The sequence below is a fragment of the Periplaneta americana genome, chromosome 8 (assembly GCF_040183065.1).
Source record: "Periplaneta americana isolate PAMFEO1 chromosome 8, P.americana_PAMFEO1_priV1, whole genome shotgun sequence".
NCBI lineage: Eukaryota > Metazoa > Arthropoda > Insecta > Blattodea > Blattidae > Periplaneta > Periplaneta americana.
In genome coordinates this window covers 152,443,873-152,462,671 of record NC_091124.1, presented here as the reverse complement: position 1 = coordinate 152,462,671, position 18,799 = coordinate 152,443,873, and positions in this window count along the sequence as shown.

Genomic DNA, 18,799 nt, shown 5'->3' with positions numbered 1-18,799 from the left:
ATATCATAAAATCCAAGAAAGAAGCATACCTACGCTATATTAACTCTAAATCAACAGAGGATTTTATAAACTACAAAAAATTGTCAGCAATTGCCAAACGAGAAATCAGAAGAGTTAAACGACAATCTTGGGGGAAAAAAAATATTAACAACAATATTGAATACGATGTCCATGGACGACAGGCAAAAGCTTATAAGATACTAAAAGAATTCAATAAAAATGAAAAAGACAATTTACAAATTAACCCCATAGCAGAAAAAATGGTTAGATTATTATCAACAATTATGGACCAATGCTGAAGATGAGGCAGATATAGAATTAATTCAGAACAATGTTGACGTGGACCCTGTAACTATGAATGAACTAACCACAGTATTAATGAAGAGTAAACACCGGAAATCATCAGGCCCCGATGAAATAAACACCGAACTTTCCAATACTCAGATTCCTAGATCTGATCAATATTTATTGGAGATACGGAACTGTTCCTGATGAGTGGAATAAATCAATTACCGTCCCCATTTTTAAAAAAGACAGCCGCGAAGACGAACAATTATAGAGGAATAAGTCTCTTAAACGTAAGATTTATGCAAAGTTGTTAAACCAACGTTTAAATGCAATTACAGAAGCAATCCTCCTTGAAGAGCAGAATGGGTTTAGACGCAACAGATCGTGCATAGACTGTGTTTTCTCAGTTTCACAACTAATAGAAAACCATCGCGAATTCAGTGTACCCACATTTATAACATTTATACCCTAGACTATGAAAAGGCATTCGACAAAGTGAAGAGGAGAAAGCCCTGGACAGTACTACAATTGAAAGATATACCACAAAATTTAATAAGAGTAATACAAAGCCTGTATATAAATACAGAAATTAGTGTGAGAATAAAAACTAAAACGTCCAAAAATTCAAGGAAAACAACACAAGGAGTGAAACAAGGCTATCCACTATCCCCACTAATATTTATGTAGATGAGTTGACCAGGGAATGGAAAGAACAATTGAACACACATTATTTGCTAAATGATACAACCTTACACACATTACTGTTTGCAGATGACCAAATCGTAGTTGCCGACTTGATAGATAATATGCAAAGAGCAATATACAAATTAGAAAGACTTTCGAAAACATAATTTGAAAATTTTAACAAAAGAACCAAGGGTTTAGCATTCTCTGGGTCAAATTCCATCACATCAAAAATAGTTGTAGATAATCATATTATATTAGAACAAGTTAACTCTTTTCATTATTTAGGTTGCAGCCTCTCTCATATTTCCCCTAAGGATTTTGACAATAAAATGGCTAAATATCAGCAACTCATAAGCACTACTAAAAGAACACTGTTGAAGAAGGTTAGAACTGAGACTGTTTTAAAATTTTACACATTCACAACATATTAAAAATACAAAACAACTACAATTCTAGATACATACAGAAGAAGTTGGTACAGCCATGTGATCAGAATTCCTCCAGAAAGAATACCACAAAATATCCTAAACTACACACCAATAGGAAGGAGAAACATTGGCAGGCCGAAGAAGCGTTGGAGGAACCAGCTGAATCCAGGAGACGGAACAGGCCCAACGGCCTAATCCGAAGAGCAATTGATGATGATGATGATGATTATTATTATTATTACTATTATTATTATTATTATTATTATTATTATTATTATTATTATGACAAAGCAGCAGAAATGAAGAAAACAATAATAGACTTAATCTCGAAACCCGCCATTACGGAAAAGTTTTGGCGAACCCCTTGAAATATTTTGCGAACCCCGCGAACCACAGGTTGGGAAACAATGATATAGGATATTGTAGAGGCTGGCTCTCGTGGCAAGTCTTTTAACAGTTCCTGCAATGCCGTCTCATGGACCTTTACTTTGCGACGTTGCAAAGTGTCATTCAGCGCTAATTCCATAATCGTCTTCATGTAAGCAGTTATTTTTAAAATTCTTTTTGTTTTTGTAATGTGAACTTGAGCCATCGGAAAAGGAGATGATTTTTTTGATATTGTTGAATTCTTCGAATTGGAAAAAAAGTGAAAGGAATTAGTGTCATGTTTCATGCCTTCTGAGATGACAACAATACTTTTGTGACGAATTTCTGCATCTTCTTTGAAATGAGGAGCATCGTTTCAAATCGTATTAAGTCCACTGATGGACAAAATTGAGTTTAACACATTTTCGTATAGTTTCGGATGCGTTCTTTCACGTTGTGAACTCTGATTGTATCAAATCATATTCGCTAACAGTGTAAATGACTGCTTAAAACTAGCGGTTGTTTCAAATATCGTATTCAGTCCTTTATAGTGTGTTTCATATCGTATTACGTCCGATATTCATGTTATAGAATTGGTATAAATGAAATTAATTAATTACTTTCTTATGTTAGTTATACTTACAATCTGGCCCACTTTTCTCAACAATGCTACACATTCAATACGGACAGCACAGTCTTTTTCTCGTGAGCTGTGTGTAATGGAAGTTGTTTCCAGTTTGGAACAAGAAACTATTGTAGGTGACAGTTCAGGACGACGCCGGAAGAAGCGAAAGCAAGCAAACCATAAACTGAAATCTGAGGCAAGGTGCGTAAGGAACAGATTTTAATGAAGAATGCAGGGATTATGAGACCCACTACAAACATTTATCACATCTCGGCAATATTTTAATGAATGTAGAAATGCTATTAATTTCATTTAATTTAATACAATGCTAAGTCAACATTCAAATCTTCAGGTCTTCACCTCATTCTTACGCATCAGGGTATTTACCAATTCATTGCCATGGGATTGATGTCGGAGAAGGGAAATGGGCTGAAATCTACCCTCGAATTTTTAAAATGTAAAATCATTGTTTAATTTCTTTCTATGACCTATAGTAACTTTATATATATATTTCAGATTTTTAAATTGGCTATTTAAAATAGTAATTTTGCTTTGAAAAAGAAATGATTAAAAAAATTAGGCCACATTTTGAATTTATTTGTGATAGGCCTAAATTAATAAAAAGTGATATATTTAGTCTTTCAAATGCGCTAAACCGCAAATCTCAATTATATGTAGACACAGAGTTCCACGTGAGCTTATGTAACAGTGCGCGCATAATTTGCGTACGGTAATTTCAAATAGTCATAACTACACAAATATTTAATAATAATTGTGAAAATAAAACAATATGGGTCTCCTTATTTGATGTCTGGAATTCATGAAAAAAAATTAGATCATTTACAAGAAGGTCGTGTTTTATTGCTGTGCGATTTGACGTGGAATGACTCATATGGAAGAATAAAATCAAGTGATCGCCACACTTGCGTGTCAATTGTTTGTAATGATAAAACATTCCCTTTTTCCTATAAGTTATGTATGTACTTTTCTGTTACAAAACCAAATGGATCAAGATCAATTGCAGATTAGAAAGGGCAATTGAATACTGTACTGTCATCAAATGGTGAATACCTGTAATATCCTCTACATATGATAAACTTAAACCGGCTATTGCCAATAATTTTATTTCCTAATTATTCGCATTTATCATTATACTATGTATGACTCAATTATCTAAGTATATGTTCAGATACATTTGTTAAAACATTTAATGAAATTAAACCATCAGTATTACAGAAATAATTATTATCTGTGACACAAATTGAAGATTATATGTAGGATCTTACATTCCAACAAAGACAAGAAGAAATGCAAGTATAATAAAAGTATAATTTAACCCGCCAGTTACAGTCCAATATTTTTTCTTCAATTATCAAAGAAAGTAATGAAATAACAGAATGTTGAATTGTTCCAGCTTGACGGTGATCGACTTGGAAATGCCGAATGTGATTAATATAGATTCTGAGGGGAGGAATGACAAAGTGGTCATCGATGGGATCTGCTTGGGAGAAAGACTATATCACGAGGAAATGGAGCGATACTTGGGATATTGCGTAGAAAAGCATCAGAAAATATTAGAGTGAGTCATAGTACTGTAAGACGTATTATACAATCAAGGGTGTTGATGTAACATTTCAGAATAACAAACAGGGATGTTTATACAATATTTCCTGTCTAATTATGCCTATGCATAAGCAGACTGTTTAAACCTGAAAAGTCAAAGAAATTAGAACGGGACACAGTACCGAATAGTTGAGCTATCATACACGATGATATCAATTACCTGTGACTAGAAATTCGAAGTTATTTCTTTATTAATTTTTTCACAACTCTGTGGTATAAAAATAACGTATGAAAATATGTTTATTATATTGTAACTATTATTGTACTCGCTCGTTTCCTAAACACTGACACCGCCAATAAAACATAACATTATAAAATTGTTTCATAATATATCACTAAAAGGCTAACAATACTAAGTCTGAAAAAGCTCTTAAGGGTACAAAGTGCAAGAAAAGAAAACTTTAAAAAGATAAATCCGATTTAGGAGATATTTAAGTCAAAAAAAGACACAAAGAGGCAAAATTACACATCGGCTTCAGAATACAACTGTTTTTCGTGCACATACAGCCTATCACAACCTTTAAATATGTACATTCAAATAAAATAATAATTTTCCTAAATATCAGATATCTACTTTATCAGCCACTCTATTGAAACTAGTTGACCTTTCAAGAAGTAACTAGTATATGTTTGAATTACGTGTTAAGGTGGAGTGAAAAAAAAAATTGAGTTGGATTATGTAATACCCGCCAAGAATGTGACATATAGTATTAATCTGTAAAATTTCAGACATTTCAGATAATATCTTGAGGGCTTTAAATTTGAAGTACATAAAAATTTTTGAGTAAAAAAGCAGATTCCTTCAATTTTCGCAGTTGTGGACCGTTATTAATAATTAATCTGATCATGTTCATTATTGAATCTATTTGAATCCATTTCATTTTATTGTTGCGGATATAGAAAAACCAATGGGGAATGATTCACGATTGAAAAAAATTCGGATGCCGCTTTCTATTGTTTTAAAAATATGCGATCGATTTGGTGTCTCCCATTGTTGAGCTGCAGCGATTACAAAGTATAAGTTTTGTTATTGATATGAATAAATTTCGAAAGCTACTGTACGTCAAGAGAAGTTTACGAAGATATTTTAGAGTTACTACTTTAAACTGGAAGGATTGGTAGAAAAACAAAACACTGTGCGAAGGAAAAATATAAACAAATTTAATCGAAGAGTAGTAAAAGAGAACCTTATGCCGCTACAGGAAGAACCAGGATCCTAACATTTGGGACATATTACATGAGCATCGAGTTCGGGACAGAACACTGCAAAGTCTATAATTTCTTTTCTCAAGTCAGGCATAAGCTCAGCTCGGATGGTCGGCTCAGCAATTGGTTGCGATGGTAGCCTACGACAGTCGAACGACGAGTAAAAAAAAAAAAAAAAAGGCATTTAAACCCCATTTGGGTGGCTCACATACCAACTACATGATTTTAAATGAGCATCCTCTTCGTCATTTGTTTGAGATTCTTGATGGAGATATTACAGGGCCAATATAACACAATGGAAGTACAGGGAAAGAATAAGATGATAAGATAAGATAAGAATGGATATAACCCTAACATAATAGACACACTAATAAAAAAGGCAAAACAAAAGCAGAACAAACCAACACAAACACCACGTGAGAATAAATACATAACATTAACGTATCACAATACCAAAACTCACAAAATTGCAACTTCATTGTCAAAACTAAAATACAAGATAGCATACAAAACAAATAACACAACACAGAAATATCTAAATAATCACATTAAACAACCAAATAAATATAATTCAACTGGAGTTTACAAACTAAAATGCAATAGTTGCCCACATTTTTACATAAGACAGACAGGAAGATCCTTTCACACAAGATATAATGAACATATTAAAGCTATAACCAAACCCTATATCACATCAAACTATGCAGAACATATTATCAACAATAATCATGACTACAATAATATAGAAACAGATATGGAAATTTTACACATCACACCATAAAGCTCACAGTTAAACATCTTAGAACAATACGAAATATATAAACATAGAATAACATACTCACAGCATATACTTAATACACAATTACAGTTCAATACCCACACATTATTCGATGTCATGATACGTCATAACACACAAACAACCAGCCCCACCATAAGAGCAACATACCCCCACCCCTACAGCCGACAATTGCACATCGCAGAATTCAAGATCACCAGTAGTTCAGGAGACACTGATGAAGACGTAACATCACGTCGAAACGGGCCGTCTGTCCAAGGTATACACCTTTTTTTTTTTTTTTTAATTTTAACACTTTTTAATGTGTGACTAAGCAATTTTATGTTTTTAACAAACAAAGTGTTAACGTGAACTTTAATCAAATAAAGAATAAGAATCTTGTGATTCAATTTTTACTAGAAAATAAATTTACCGAATTTACGAAATATTTCTAAAATATAAGTTTAGTAGAACCCTCAAGATGTTGCCAAATCAGAAAATCAAAGCTACTACAGCATATTAAATGTCTTTGTAACACACCACTTTCCGCACTATTACAGTTTTCAAATCAAAGCCACTATATTAAATGTCTTTGTAACACACCACTTTCCGCATCAAATCAAATGAAAGTTAAATGAGCTATGTTATCGCTCCACCCTATTATGCGTGTATGAAAGCATTGAATAAAGTTGTTTTCTTAATTTAAGGATGGTGAACGACCTGGATGCAGTGCTCACTATCTATATGATGGCTCTCATGTTAAGTTCAGCTGCACTTTATGCTTTCCTTTTGATGCTGCTAGCGGTAAGTTCTATGTTGATAGCTGATGTTAAAAATGCTTATGTAGGAGAGCAGGAATATAAAAATTATACGCTTTCGTAATCAAGGGAATAGAACGAAGTGAGAAGTTTGCACACCTTTATTACAACCTGGGAACTAAGCCACACTTTACCGATGTTTACCAGCCAGCGGTTGCAAATCTTTTCAAAGTTACAGACCCCTTCTCCCTTACAGCTCATGCTTCATTTTTGAGAACACTTAAAATGTGTTTGCATAATTTGGTCTCACGACATGTTAAACTCATTTAAAATTATTTGAATCATGTAGTGAATAATTAAGCATCCTTAATAAATTGACAACTATATAAATTCAGTTTTGAATATAAACTAAAGACATATAGTATTTACAAAGTTATTTTATTACCCGACCATTCTGTTTGTGGAACAGCAGTTGCTTGTGTCCGCCGCTGTGACGTCAAATGCGCAGTTCGATCGCTCTCGTACTCTAGCCATAGACTATGTCTTTCTTTTTCTCACAGAGTAACAACATAAGATCGCAGAGACGCTGTTCACGTCCCGCATACAAAGTGGTAATCTATTACGTTTTAGCATGTCTTTGCTATAAACAATGAAACCAGTTCTTAGATTTCCTATAAGATTTTAAATGGGATGGTGATGTCATTTGCAAAGTCCAGCTCATTCTAGTCGCATGTCTGATGCACACTAAGTTTACTTCTACCTTCGTTCTTCAAGATAATCAAAGTAGGAAATTATAAAACAACTATTTATAACTAAATAATCTGCCCTCAATGAGGGCAACCATAAAGATCCAGAATAAAAGCCCTACAGAATAATTTAGAAAGACAAAAAGATTAAATACCGGAATTGTTTAGTGAAACATCCAGAGAAATTCAAACCCAATAGAATCATCAATGGCCAAAATATAAATGGTAATGTAATATTTGGATTGAATCCTTAAGAATTTTCAATAAAATTTTTTGAATTTAAAAAAATCAGAGACCGAGTGCTTTTAAAATATTCCATGTGAATTTGGGAAGTGTGCCACGAGCACCAAACAAAAGACCAGAAACACCCCACTGACTAGTGGGAAGGTTATATTTCTCACTTAGGTATGGGATGCAGAACTCATAAATGGATTTCCTCTCCTCATCAACGTGTTGTGCCTGCAGGGCATCCCTCTCAAACCGGATTGTAGGATCAAGAACTATTCCCTTAGATTGAGTCCAGTCCCTTAGACAATCTGAGACACTCTGTGTTTGAAAATTCTGAGAGCAAAATATATTCCAACAATCTGAAAAAAATCAGAGAACATGACAAATTTAAGCTTAATGAAAACACACCTTGGTTCGAGAACCACTGGTTTGGAGTAGGTTGGAAACTATTTTAATATTCTGCATATACTGTAAATCAATGAGATCGACTTTTAGCCTCAGTTGTATTGTCACTCTGAGAACAGTAACGCAATTGTTAATTATCTTGAACTAATATTCGAAGACACGCACAAATGAAATCATTTAAAAGACATAGTTATAAGAGATGGACTTTTTCCCTTGGTCAAACACAAAAAAACGTCCTTACAATCTCACAATTTGGGCATTTGACTTCATATATAAACTCTGCGAATTAATATATTGTGACAGCACGTGAGATTCGAACTCACGACCAGCGTCCCGCAAGAGAGAAGATCGCGCGGAGCACTTTGGGATGGCGCGCGGCGAAGAGGGGAAAGGGCCAACGCGGCGAGAGAGTGGAGCGAGAGTGCGCGCGCATCTGGTGTTGGTAGAGAGGAGAGGGCTCTGGCTTTTTCTGGAGTGCCATCTCTAGAGACGCGTGGAACCTTCGAGGCTACGTCGCTGTGGTTATAAATTACGGACGCGAAGGAACGACAGCAGTTTTCAGTTGATTAGTCAGCCAGTCAGTGAGAAAGCCAGAGCAAGCAAGCCAGTCTTGTGTACCGGAGTTCGACTCGAGTGTGCGTCCACGTCTGCGTCAGCATCCGAAGGCCTGAGTTCGAGTGCAGTGGACCGCAGTTGGAGGGACCTGAGTTCGAGTGCAGTGGACCGCAGTTGGAGGGACCCGAGTTCGAGTACAGTGAACTGTCTCTGAAGGTCTGTGGTTCGAGATACTGTGAACTCGAGTGACTGAGATAGAAGAACTGTGAACTGAGAACTGATAGTTCTGATTTGTAAATAGTGCTTTGTAAATATTAGTTAAGATTAACAGTTCATTGTTGTTCGTACTAGTCCAAGTAAATTGTCATTGTCGTCGGTGGAGTTTTATAACGAATATTGTGTTGAGTGAAAATCCAATTGTTGACGAGAGCGTTTAAGGCGAATTGTAGAAAGGAATTATTGTTGTGACGAATAAATTACATTGTTGTTAGTAATAAAATTCACAATATTATATCTATTTTTTACAAACATAGGCTACATCATGTATCTGTATGTAATATAATTATGTGTAATATCATTCTATTTGCTAAACCAGCATTTAAAAAACAAACGTTAAAATATATTACACTTTGCTTTGGTTCACTCACGCGTTGAAAATATGGGCTTGTAACATGGAATGTTAATCCTATAACAAAGTTTGGATAGTGACTTCCTGATTTGACCTAATAAAATTCGCAACGAAAAATAGACATAAGTTTGCATATAATTTTTTTTTTCAAAACATAGCAGTCTGATAAAATACTAAGCAGTTCACTTAATTTTATGCAAAAAAAGAAAAGCATTAAATTATATTCAGTTTATGGTCATGGCGTATTTTTGTTAAGAAATGTACTTGATTTCTGCAATAGAGCTAGGCATGTAATGGATTCACAGTCAATAGAAACCGAGCGAGTTGTCTCAGACGGTAGCTGGGTTCAAACCCCGTGGCTGACAAATCTGACTGAACAATAGTAAAAAACGGCCTACTGATATACCCACAGATTCCAAACACGTGATATGACCACAGGTGTTAACAAAAATATACAATAGAATAAATAACACAAAATAAACCAAAAATAATTCAATTAAATAATACAATAATAAGAAAGAAATCAATAGAATGATATAAAAAGAAATAAAAAGCTATTAAATATAAACAAGACATACAGTAGAAAGACATCTCTATAAAAATGAAGTAGTGTAGATTATAATATGGTTCAAATCTTTAATATTTTTTGGATCTAGGTATTATCCCAGATATATTTTATTAAGACATTTTTAAATTTGGTATGAGAATAACCAAAATCAAAACTCGAAATCTTACACAACTCATGATGTGTGTAACACATTCTCAAAACAGGCGAATGTTTATGATATGAAGTGTGTGGAGTTGTAAAAAAACAGCAATTCTCTTTCTTAAGTTTGGTATTTCCGCAATAACTAGTATTTGGTCAGGTTATAAAGAAGCCTGTTGAATGTTTTATCACGGGATAATTGTCCAGCTATTAACCTACGCGCGTGAGTGATGGTAATTTTAAATCAGAATGTAAATTGCTATACGAAACTTTATACTGTAAAGATGAATGATTACACTTTTTAAATAAATCTCAGGAAATGTTTTTAACTTTTCGACTGTCGTCTATGCGATTTACAACAAGGAGACCAAATTATCTAGCGTACTCAATTAAAGAGTGATATCGGAGTAAGAATGTTTTAAAAACCTTAAAAATTCCGTTACAAAAAGCCTAGATATTTTAAATCTCTGATTTGTTATATTGACTATATGCTGATTAAATGAAAGGTTATTATTGAGTGTAATTCATACTGTACAAATGTTTCAATAACTGACCACTCACGTGTAATTTGCTTCTAGTTGGGACGCATTTGAGTGCCAGTCATGGAATAGCATTTCTTAATATTAAAATGTAAGTTGTTAAGCTCCACTTGTAAACGATGTCAATATCTAAACGTAATTTTGCTTTGCCATTTTTATTTGTTATCAACTTAAATAGCTTAAGATCATCAGCATAGAGTAAACATTCTCAATATTTAATCGCTGATAAATAATAATGGTTCAAGTTTAATATTCAGTCTATGACTTGCGAAACTTCTCTGTACACAGACTAAGGGTCTGCGATGGCCAAAATCTTTAAGTCTAGCTCATCTCTAACCCGACCAGAACCGCAGATTGTTTCACAAAGTGTTGTCTAAGTCCGCCCGAAATTTCGAAGTATACAAAGAGCGAGAAGAAGACTAAAATTGAGATATTAATATTCAGACTTCTGGGTATCCCACCGCGTCCTGGAACTTTGCATTTCCAACGTTTCGTCACTATACGGTATACAGATTATATCACCAGAACCTACTCCGCTGGCATACTTACGTCTGGCTACGTAGCTATATTCTTGAGCGGAGAAGCAAGGCCATCACTAAACAATGAGTAAAGTGAGACTGAGAACTCACTGGTCACTGCTCACTCTTACTGTGTAATACTCCCTCTGTCCCATAATAATTGTCCGGTACTCTTTTATTTCTTGTCCCATAATAATTGTCCGATGTCCGTAATTTTACACTGGCGTTTACATAGGAGCAAAATGAAACACATGAATGAGTAATACAACTGTATTACTCCAGAATCAGTACAAAATTGTCACTCAATTAGCAAAAGATAAAAATTATTAGTCCGGGATCTGTATAAATTGGCCAATCATAGAGCCAAAAAAGAACATGAATACTACTTGTGCAACTTTATAACTCCAGGATCAGTACAAATTGGCTAGTCATTGAGCCGAAAATAAAAATACTCCTATGAGTGCAGCTTTATTAACTCCAAGAGTAGTACAAATTGACCAAGAAGTGAAACAAAGAAAAACATTCTCCTACGAGTAAAGACGAAAAAACTCCCAGTTAGACCGGGAAGGTTGTCATTCTAACAGTTTGCCCAGAACCACAGACCTACTGCTGCAGTGCTACTGTAGCCTCGTCGTAAATGTTCCGAGGACACTCCAAGCGAGATGGCAGGATGTTGAGGTGGTCCAGGTGCCCCTTTTGCATATGGGGAATCTTGTTGTTCCCCTCACTGACTTTCATTACTTCAGTGATATTGGACTGCAAAGTGAGGAAGACATTGTTGAGCCTGTCGCGTGTCAGCGGAGAGAAAGCTGTTTCAATGGCGGGGATCAACTCATCAATAATTTGTGGAGCTGACTGATGCTGGAGAGACTGAATTGCCCGGAAGTAACCCAAATTTAAACATTCATATCCAGATAGTTTGGCGGTTGGCACACAAGTTCCAAAGTGATTCCACTGGCTGCAGCAGCGTCCATCCAGTTGCGGTCATTGGAAGCGATATGCGGACGCGCATTGTCCTGCTGAACTGACACTTGAATTCTCCCTGTGCGCGGTCCAGGAGGCCATTTTGCATTCATTGCTGGGATTAACTTGGTGATGAGCATGGATCCACTTTCCAAAGATTGCCGCCCCCGTTGCTAAATTCAGCGTGCTCTTCTTTTACTGATATGAAATTTCTCGGCCGCACCTGTTATGGCACCTTTTTTCACTACGTCAGCCGTAGTGTTTTTCAACAAAAACTTCTATACCGCCTGCCGTTTACTGTCTGTAAGGTTCTTGCTATCCCTGTCATTCACTACCGCCAGTTGTGTTCCCAGGATGTCCATGTCTGTTCAAACATACGTACTCACTGCAGGAGTATGCTCTACTAACGATTTCCAGCTTGCTTTGCTACTCTGGTTTGTATACAGTGCCACACCGGTGAGTTGAAAACCAATACCCACTTTCGGTAATCTTCTGGGTGGTGTGTGTTGCTTGTCTCAATAAGATCACGTTATTGCTCTGCATAACCTTGTGCACTGATCTACTGCGCTTCTCCTCATGCGTGCACTTCTCATTTGCCCCGTCGTCTGTAATAATTAGTGTAATACCATTTCGGAGTACCGGGCAATTATTATGGGACAGAGCAAGTAATCAAAATGATTTAATTTGATGTAAGCTACTGTTGCTCTCAATGTGTTATTATATTAAAAATAAATTGAAAAGAAAACGTGCACCTCCTATATTTTCCATGTGGAGACGTAAACAAAAAATTTCCATTTCTTCTTTTATTTTCTTGTTTTCGAAGAAAATGTAACAGAAAGAATACCACAAAATATCCTAAACTACACACCAAGAGGAAGGAGAAACATCGGCAGACCGATGAAGCGTTGGAGGGACCAGCTGAATTCAGGAGACGGAACAGGACCAACGGCCTAATCCGAAGAGCATTTGATGACGAAGTAACATGTAGTCCTATTTTATTAAGAAGAGAAGAAAACGTTATCACGACTCGGGAAAAGACCCGTAAAATATTTACTTTTTGTTGTAATTTCCAAAGCCAGAAAACTCCTTAAGAATTTTAGTCCGAACTCAACCCACGGGCAACTCACGGAATGTTCCAAGTAACTTTTTTCGGCACCAGAGTCTTTGATAATTCCGTGAAAATCTCAAAACCAATTTTAACAATGTAACAGTCTCTATTTTTAGGAAGAAAATAAAATGTTAAAAGTATAATAGGTTTTCTGAAAATTCTATTAAATTTCAACTTGAAAATATATTGCTTTAAGTACAATACCGGGACGATTAATGAACACAGCTAACTGAAGCCAGAGTTTCATTGAAGGCTACACGACTGTGACAGGAGCAGCAGTTTCCTCATCAGAGAATATCTTTCGAGTAGAGGAGCCGTGATTAAGGGAGCGACCTTCACTATTCAACAACACGGATACTAACAGAGGGAGTTGGGTGTACTGAAATAACAATCCTGAGATTCAAGGATTATACAAGATGTCTAAAAAGTAACGAGACTGGTACGGCACTGTAAATTTTCTTAGCGACTTTACTCCAAGTCAACTGTTCCCTTTGGAAACCACACACTGCCGAAAACGTTTCCATTCCCGGTAGCAGTGCTGCAAGTCTGTTCAGTTGGTCGGTCCCAACCTTTTGAATGTCATCCACATTCCCAACATGACAACCTTTGAGGTGGAATTCGACTTTCGAGAAAAGAAAGAAGTCACACGGACTTAGATCTGGGGAGCAGGGAGACTGTGGGACAACTGAAATGCCCAAGAATTGAGCGAGTGCAGAGCCAGCATTCTCCGGCTAGGTAGAAATGTCACAAATTGTTTGATGACTGGAATGCAGCTCATTTGCGATCATTCTGACCATTCTGACTGTCAAACGTCGATCTACCTCACGAGATCTTCACTTTGGTCACATTTTTGTCCGTTTTCGACGTGCGGTTCACATTCATATTCCTCGTTTTCACGATATTCCAAAGATTTTTATACCATATACCAACTTGTGCTCATGATAGAGTATGCCCTCCAGAGGCCCTGTACGATATTTTCGTAAGTTGTTCTTGCGTTTTCATTAAGTTTCATGTAAAACTTCATCGCACTACACTGCTCGAGATTTTCTTCCATTTAATAACGCGGCACACTTACACAAGTTAGGCATGATATCGCTATCAAGGTGAACATTGCACTAAGCATCTAAGATGAACGTACGGTAAGTCTCGGCTTATGTTGTCAGTTTCCAGGCCACTCGTCCGGTCTCTCTACTTTCCAGACACACTCTGAACGGGACATTAAATGTGAAATCGGACATCAGAAACCTTACAAATGTGTAATTCCTCAAAAAATTATAGAATATACTTTCTATGCTCGTTTAAGTCCATTAACTTTCTTGCTTTAATGCATTAAATTTATCGCAAATCCGTAAAAATCGCCAGTTACAAAGGGCATACGACAGACAATCGAACAAAGTTCATGTTATAGCTGAGAATACGATTTTCATAACTATCCATGCATCATACAGGTGCGTCAGAAAGAACGGATGGATTTCAAACTATCGATACGCAACGAGGAGAGAGATATAGTGAGGGGGACCACGACTGTTGGGTCAGCCATAGAATGCAGTTTCAGTTGAGAATATGGTGTTGGTCTGGTGTACAACGTGCTTTCATCGTAGAGACATTTTTGAAAAATGAAGAGTCTGTGATCGCCACTCAGGACTCATGTCGACATCGGATGTCACGCTAGGATTCCAACTCGGAATACAATTTTGCGGTGGGTGGCTTCATTTCGTATCACAGGTTCAACATTAAAGAAGAAATCACCTGGACGAAATTCTATTGCACTGAGATTGTCCGAGGCTACGGTAAGATCTCGCTCCCTGCGACTTCTTTCTTTGGGACCATTTGAAGACGTAAGTTTGTAAACATCGATCACATACACTGGACGAACTGAAGACGGCGATTCGTGAAGAAATCGTGGCAATCCCACCAGCTATGACTGTGAAAGTGATGGCGAACATCAGAAAACGCCTCGATGCCTATATTGAAAGCCAAGGACATCATATGGATAATGTTGTTTTCCATAAATAAACTGCATGTATTGGTGAATATGTTGATAACAATAAATTTTTGATGTGATGAATCTTTACAATTTTCTTGCCATGTGAAATCCATCCGTTCTTTCTGACGCTGTGCTTCATAGACATCCCCATGGAGAACAGTAAAATATAAATATCAACTGACATACAGTAGGTGTATATGTGTGTATGTATGTATGTATGTATGTATGTATGTATGTATGTATGTATGTATGTATGTATGTATGTATGTATGTATGTATGTGTGTATATAAATATATTATATCCCTCTCTCCCCCTCCCCTCTCCCCCTCTCAGAAGAAATTGCATCAATTTTAATTTCTGCGGTGAATAAAGAAGTGTTCCTGTAAAAAAAAAAATAATTTCCTTAAATCCGATATTAGCTACGCGCGACCCAAGCATTTTGTTTTTTTTTTTTTCACGTTATAGGGAGGTCAAAGAAAGATAATTAATGAGAAAGAATGGATATTAGTTTAAAAGTTATTGGTGCTCAAAATCTCTACTGGTTACAGAGTTACGGCGAGTTAATAGTGAAGACTTAATCAAACGCGTATAGTTTAAAATGAAATACAAATTTGTGTAAATTGAAAAGCACGAATACTTCAGTAAAGTTTCAAATAACTAATAAAAGTCGTTTCTACTAATAAGGAAAGTCACCACTAATCTGGTCCACAATCACCTTTCCAACGTCATTCTGAAACAAGCCGAGACTTGCGCTGCATAACCTTGACATTCGTGCAAGCTGTATCGGGGCATCAAATATTTTATTTCTTTGCATGCATACTTCGAATAAAAAATCTGAAAGCTGCATTAATTAGTCCTTAAAGTTTGCAATATTATCATATTCGTAGTTTCAATTTTATTTATGGCGAAATAATTCAAATACGAATTAAATCGAACGTGTTCTAATCTCATACAACAATACATATTTTACAAATCACTATGTTCGGGAAAATAAGAGATTTAAAATGAGTTATTGTTGACATTTGAATTTTGAAGCGTTTGACAGCTATGGCTGCATAAAGAATGTAAGTTTCTTCATATACGGTAAATTTGGCGAATTTTTGTAAGAAAACTATTAGACCTAGGGATGTAATATTTCGCAAAAACATTCATTTCTCAGTATTCTAATTGTATAAAAAATAATGAGAATTAAACATTTTTTCGATACATTTTCTTAATATTTTCTTCCTATTTCACTTAGAATCGCCCTACATACTGTAACTTTTTAAACAACAAATTAAAGTAGAATGAAGCATTTTAATTAGAAATGTATGAACAACTAGGAATAGCATTCAGATTAAACTTATGCAAGTTGTACAAAGTTGATTAGAATTCAGAAAATTGGAAAAGAGATATGAAAAACAAACATTTGAGAAAATGTGTTTGAAGTATGCACAATATATAAATGAGCTAGGAGCAGAAGTTGTGTACTTACACTACTCATAATTAGTGCATGTGAAATGTTGCTTGCAGTCTGCTGCTGACAGCACAGTGATCATAATGGCCGTCAGTTCCCTGACATACTGCGTGATGCTTTCGGGGCTTGTTTGCTGGGTCGCTGATGATCTCACTGTGCAGGTATGCATGGCTTTCAAAATGTGATCTTATGTACCTAAGCATATTGCTTGATGAAATATACTGAATATGCTAGTTCCCAATCTGGTATGTCATAATAATCCTGGCTCTCTGTTTTAAAGAGCGAGATGGTGGGACAAGCTGCTTACAACAGCTGCTGGTACGATGCGTCCAAGAAGTTCAACACTTCAATTTCCCTCATCATTATGAGGGCACAGCGTCCCGCGCAGCTTTCTGTGGGCCCGTTCGGCACATTGTCTTTAGAGCTATTTAGCAAGGTTTGTATTTATACGTGCTCTCTTGCTTGAAATAACCATAGGCCTAATAAATACACTCAGGGACAAAAAAAAACCGGACACTTTAATATTTGCTGGTATTTTGCAAAACATTATCTTCTCATGCAATATTATGGTAGCCATCTGTTGTTATGGAGACGTGTATACATTGTTGATTGTTTTTTGTTTTATAAACAAGCCATTACAACCAAATATTCCAATTTTGCTTTCGGAGTCTCAGCTATAACAATTTTGTTTCAACCACTTTGTGCTTCATTATCGTTATCATTCGTTATTTCTTTATTTTTACATTTTCTGAGTTTAAGTGGGGTTGTAACATTTGTCTTAAAACAAGATGCGACCTGAAGATGTGGCTCGAGCTGTAGCCCTTTACGATGATGGACGCAGTGTACGTTACATTGCAAATGTTATGAATATGGCTAGAAGCACAACCCATGATGTCATAAAACGGTATAGAGAGACCCTAGAATATACCAGAATACCAGGTTCGGGTCGTCCAAGAGCTACAAATCCAAATGAAGACAGGTATATGGTGTTGAGAGTTTTTAGGGAGCGCAACCTGCCAGCTACTAGTGTAGCCCAGCAATTTGTTAACATGCATGGACGCCCAATTTCGGCCAAAACAGTTAGAAGGAGGTTGAAAGCAAGTGGACTGATATCAAGTAGACCTGCAACTGGTCCCAGACTTCTCAGGATGCATCGAGTTGAACGACTGCTTTTGCAAATGATCACAGGGATTGGAGAAATGGACAGTGGAGCTGTGTTCTGTTCACCGATGAGTCCCGTTTCAATCTGTGCTCACCTGATGGACGTGAAAGAGTTTGGAGAAGGAGGGGAGAACGATTTTCATAGTGTTGCATTTCCGAAAATGTGCCGTATGGAGGTGGTGAAGTGACGGTTTGGGCAGGAGTGTGTACGGATGCTCGTACAGAGTTGGTTTTTGTTGAAAATGGAAGACTAACAGCTGATAGGTATATAAATGAATGTTTGGCTGATCATGTTGTGCCATTTGGCCAATTTGTAGGCGATAAGTTTGTTTTAATGCATGATAATGCACGGCCGCATATTGCCCATGCGGTCGGAGATTATCTCCAAGAAGTGGGAATCCATGTTCTTCCATGGCCAGCAAGGAGTCCAGACATGAACCCAATTGAACACGTGTGGGACATGCTGGGACGGCGTGTTAAAAATAGACGACCGAGACCAGAATCGTTACAAGAGTTGAGGCGAGCACTTGGCGAAGAATGGGAACTTATTCCTCAAGAAGACATTGCTAACCAAACTGAGAGCATGCCAAGACGTATGGATGCAGTTATTCAAGCCAGAGGGGGTAATACCCGTTACTAAAAAGAGTTTTTAATGTTTAAGGCACCATAAAATGAAAAAACACTTAGACCAAACGATGCCATAGTTATACGCCCTTTGTAATTTTTTGTAAATTTTCTCATCAGATTTTTTTTTCAAATGCTGTCGTATAAAGTGCTAAATGAAAGATTATATTGTTTAAATGGGTTTTGTTTCATTTTGAAATAATTGGCAACAAAATACAAGCAAATATAGAAGTGTCCGGTTTTTTTTGTCCCTGAGTGTATATTCTGCAGCAATGTAACAACACAGTCTACTATATACAGTCGCGAAGCTTGAGGTGTTTTTTTGCAAATCTCGTGATAAAGCACTCCAAGCGGTTAGCAACTAGAAACAATAGACTATCCATGGTCGACTTTGGACTGTGTCGTATTTTTATCGAGT